Genomic DNA, 5,635 nt, shown 5'->3' on the forward strand with positions numbered 1-5,635 from the left:
TCACTCTGTCTGTCTGTCTGTCTGTCTGTCTGTCTGTCTCTCTCTCTTTCTGTTTATCTCTGTCTACCTGTGCCTGTCTATCTCTGTCTAGCTGCTTGTCTATCTGTCTGTATGTCTACTTCTTTCTATCTGTCTGCCTGTCTATCTGTTTGTTTGTCTGTCTGTATGTCTACCTCTTTCTATCTGTCTGCCTGTCTATCTGTTTGTCAGCCTGTCTATCTCTGTCTCTGTCTCTTTCTCTCTCTCCCTCCCTCTCTCTCTCTCTGTATATATATATATATGTGTGTGTGTGTGTGTGTGTGCGTGTGTGTGTGTGTATGCGTGTTTCTGTCTTTCTTTATATATATATACAAAATATGGGGGTTTAGTTCACAGGTGATCTAAACGACTAAGTACGCTAGGTAAGTGCTGTAACAGATTACTAGGGCTCCAAGGTCATAGCCGTGAACGTAGTTATGGAGTCATTGCAGATTTCCGATATAGCAGATATATAATTGTTAAAGAGGACAACACTATCAAGACTTTAACCTACATAGATTTACGCAGGATTACACTTAAGGACTTCGGAAAGTTGAACTGTGAACCTTTATGCTTCTTTTTTCTTCATCTCTTTATTCCTTTACTCCTGTCCTCTATGTCGTCATTTCATTAATCTATACTCTTCTAATTTTCCCTATTTGTCTTCAATGACAGAATATCCCATACTCTGGGATATTCCAGAAACAGTTATAAGACTTTGAATTTTTTCCAATAATAATAATGTATATTACTTGAGAGGTTCACCTTGTTGTCCTCTTTAACAATTATATATATATATATATATATATATACACAGTGGAACCTTGACTTACGAGTTTAATTCATTTTGTGACGGACTTCGTAACTCAAATTACTCGTATGTCAAATGAAATTTCCCCATTGTAATGCAATTAATCCGTTCCGGGGCCTCTAAAAAACACTGCAATTATTTTTCTTACGTGTTTTTAAATAAGAAAAATGTACTCATAAATCACGAATATTGTATAAATATCAATACAATACAATGTACTGCAATAAACCGATTTTATTAAGTATAATGTACAGCATTTACCTTGGAGATCAGACGACTTGAGGATCCTGGCGGAGGTGGAGGAGAACGGCTGAACTGAATAACTGAATCTTATTCGCTAGTTTTCGCCGTTGTCGCCACACTTTCCTCACTTTTATCTGTTTCATCCTCACTTTCAGAGTGTTTCTGAAATGAGCCAGGCAAGTGTCATTAAATAGCACCGTCGCACGCCCGGGTGCAACTTTTTCTGGGTATTTCTTTTGAATAAAGTCTGAAAGTTTCTCCCACATTCCCAACATTTCCTTTATCGCAATCGTAGAGATAACTTCCTCAGTCTCCTCTGCGTCACCTATTTCCTGCAAAACCTCCGTGTGCCGCTGCATCTGTAGCTCCTTTAGCTCTTTCGCTGTCAGTTCCTCGGAATTCTCCTTGATGAGTTCGTTGATGTCACCTTCATCCACATCCAGGCCCATGGACTTGCCGAGTGATACAATCTCCTCCACTACTGCCGCCTTGGGTTCGAGTTTTCCAAAGTCCGTTTCAGACACAACCTCAGGCCACAGCTTCTTTCATGCAGAGGTCAAGGTCATCTTTGTAACACCCTACCAAGTCATATCGATAATTCTGAGGCATATCACGATGTTATAGTGGTCCTTCCAGAACTCTCAAAAGTTTGTGCTCTCCGGCACCTCAAAGCAGCGGCGGAGCAGATGCTTGGTGAAGAGCTTCTTGAAATTAGAAATCTCTTACAGGTCCATGAGTTGCAGGATAGGGGTGGTGTTGGGTGGAAGGTAGAGAACCTTTATAAACTTGAACCCTTCGAGGATGTCATCTTCGGGCTTAGGTGGGTGAGCAGGTGCATTGTCCTGGACGAGAAGGGCTTGCAGGGGTAGGTTATTTTCCTGGAGATATTTCTTAACGTCAGGACCAAAGACCAAATTCACCCACTCCACAAAGAACTGCCTGGTGACCCACTCCCCTGGATTTGCCCTCCACATATCCTGCAGTTTTTCTTTCAGAATCTTACGTGATTTGAAGGCTCTGGACTTTTCCCTATGATAAATGAGCAGCGGCTTAATCTTGCAGTCGCCGCTTGCATTGGCGCACACTGCAAGGGTTAGCCTATCCTTCATGGGTTTGTGGCCTGGCATTCTTTTCTCCTCTGCCGTCATATTGGTCCTCCTTGCCATCTTCTGCCAAAAAAATCCTGTCTCGTCACAGTCGAAGACTTGTCAGCGGATGTACTTTCGGCTGCTATAATTCCGGCAAAAGTTTTGAGGTAATCCTTCATGTCCGCTCTCGCTGCCTCACCATGCCCGACAAGGGGATGAATGCCGGTCTTCTTTTTAAAATTCTCGAACCAGCCTCGCCTAGCTTTAAATGGCTCGCCCGATGCCTCGTCCGTACAAGTGCCTGAAGTTTGCTGCAACAAATCAGCGTAAAAGCTCGTGCCTTCTCGTAGATTATAGCCTCCGTCACTGTATCTCCTACGAGCTGCTTCTCTGTCAACCACACTATCAGCAGCTTCTCCATATTTTCATGGATAGATGTCTGCTGTTTAGAAATTATTTTAATGCCCTTGGCTGGCGTTATAGCCTTTATCAACTCCTGCTTCAGTATGGTGCAGATCGTAGAAGTGCTACGCTCGTACTGCTTCGCCATGTCGACTACACGCACATCTTGATCATGTTTTTCAATGATTTCTTTCTTTAATTCAATGCATATCATCTGCTTCTTCTCACCATTGTCCTTCGCACTCATTTTCTTTGGATCCATGGTTGGCAAAACGAAGTTTTGCAAAATAACTGCAAGCACAATTGCGAGCACAACACTGAGGTTTCTGTAGCCTGCAACGATTAAGTAAGCATTTTACCACCCGTCTAGCTAACAATCCTCTAACGATCTTTGCATTTGCTAATGCGCATGTCTGTCTAGCCATCGAGTGAGATAAGGGTGTTGGGTGGATGTTAAGGCATTCACTGTGGTGTTCGCTACGCCAACTAGCGGTGGGGTATCTGATGCTGGCTCATAACCCGAATTTTAGCTCGCAACTCAAAGCAAAACCTCGGCCGTGCGACAGCTCACATCTCGAAAAAACTAATTAGCTGGAACACTCGTAAGTCAAGGTAAAAGCAGACAAATGTGATACAAGATGGGAAAAATAGTACTCAAATACCGGAAGTAGAGTAATATGCTTTATTATTAAAGCTACAAAAGCATCACAAAAAAGTGCTACTCAGAGTTTCACGTTCCCATTCGTAGGACAGTTTTGACTGAGAATGGAACAAAAATTAAGGTTATCATTGGACAATTCAACTAACGGTCAATCTGCTCGTAGTAGATCTCCTTTGTTATCGTTTGGTTTGGGTTTAAAAGTTCAAAGTGGGCTAAACTTTTCATATCCCACCAAACAGATAACAACACCTTATGTTGGTGAAGACCTTCTTTAACCTGGGATGCCGGTGTTTCTCCTTTCCCTATCCAGTCTTCAGCGCTTGACATTTTTATAGAGAGCCTATTTCTCGTCATCAGTCACTATTTTGTCAGAAAAAAGGTTCATTCGTGAGACGTGACAGCAAAGAAGAGTACACATTCACTCTCTGCGGGCGATTAGACTCAGAAAGTTTGTGAGGAATCCATTGTCCCAATTTGCTGACTTTTCTGATGGAATGTAGGTGCCGATGAATGGTTGAATGATCAAATCCAAGCTTCTCTACTAGTTCCTCAACAGTTACGATGGGAGTTTGTTCCACCACTGTTTGCTGGATGTCCTCGTCGAGCTCTACAGATCTTCTAGGATGAGTCATGTCTTTTAGACTGTAGTTTCCAGCTCGGAATTTCTGGAACCACCGCTGACACTGGCTTACACTTATTGACCGATCCCCATATACTGCATTAATATTCCTCGCACTTTCCGTTGCGTTGTTGTCTTTATTGAACTCATAAAGCAAAATATGCTCCTTTGTCACTTCCATTATAACTTTGAAAAAATAACTGTTAAAATCGAACTGCACTCTTCAGAACTTGCACTAAGAATTAGGACAAAGTAAAATTACTTCCTGCTTTTATAGCAAGTTGATGCAAGTAGTTTATCTCATCCCCTTCCGACTTTTAGTTCATGTAATTGAAAAAACCGCATAATTTCATTATTTATGGGATGCCGCAATATATGTATACATACATACATACATACATACATACATACATACGTACATACATACATATGTGTGTGTGTGTGTGTGTGTATTACACACATACACACTCATATAGATATACAAGCACATGTACTTCTTCACATTGGATTTCAAAAGAATATCTTAATAATATGTTTTAATTTATTTAGACTTCTCATCTAGTGATGAAAGTAAAATATATTAGTTCATGTGAGTGATGCTTCAATGCAAGATAAAAATGAAAAGATTAAAATATTTAAATTTATTACAATAATGCAAGAAATTTTTGATTTCTAGAATGTATCTATTATTGAGCTGATATTAAACTATAATAATTGCAATAGACAATTTAACTTAATTGTTTAAAGTACTCTTAAAATTGCTTTAATCAATTGCTATTTTTTTTATGGATTCAACCAGGGTTAAAATAATCTTCCTCTCTCTTTGTCTCTCCCCCCCTCTCTCTCTCTCTATATATATATATATAAAATCCTCATCATCATTTAACATCCCTTGTCCATGCAGGCATGGGTTGAATGGTTTGACCAGGGCTGGCAAGCTGAGGGGCTGCACAGACTCGAGTTTGATTTTACCATGGTTTCTACAGCTGGATGCCTTTCCTAACATCAGCCACTCCAAGAGTGTAATGAGTGCTTTTACATGCTACTGGCACACGTGTCAGATGCATGACACCAGTATCTGTCACAACTATGATTTCATTTGGCTTGATGGGGCTTCTTCTCAAGCATGGTATAATGCTAAAGGTCGCAGTCATTTGTCATTGCCTCTGTGAGGCCAAACGCTCAAAAGGTGCTTTTTATGTGCCACCAGCACAAGTGCCAGTTACATGACACAGGCATTGACCATGACTATGATTTCACTTGTTTTGATAGGTCTTCTCAAGCATGGTATATCACCAAAAGTCTCAGTCATTAGTCATTAGTCATTGCCACCGATGTTAGTGTGCTTATGTCCTCCCTGTAACTTAGCAGTTCAGCAAAAGAGACTGATACAATAAGTACTAGGTTTACAAAGAATACGTCTTGGGGGTCAATTTCTTCAACTAAAAGACCCTTCAAGGCAGTGCTCCAGCATGGCTGCAGTCAAATGACTGAAACATACAAGAATAAAAGAATATATATATATATATATATATATATATCAACTTTAAATAGAGCTCAAAATTGATCCGTTGAAAATACTTTATTATAACAACAATAATAATAATAATAATAATGAAATAGACCTATGTACATTTCGATAGAACATCCAGAATGATTAATACATATCATAAAATATTATAACATATTATAAAATATAGGATACTCCATCTCCTCAGGGTCCCATTATTATTGCCATTATTATTATCATTATTATTAGCAATACACAGCCAATAAAAACAGAAACCATTCAA

Source organism: Octopus bimaculoides, chromosome 2 (genome assembly GCF_001194135.2).
Source record: "Octopus bimaculoides isolate UCB-OBI-ISO-001 chromosome 2, ASM119413v2, whole genome shotgun sequence".
NCBI classification, from domain to species: Eukaryota; Metazoa; Mollusca; class Cephalopoda; order Octopoda; family Octopodidae; genus Octopus; species Octopus bimaculoides.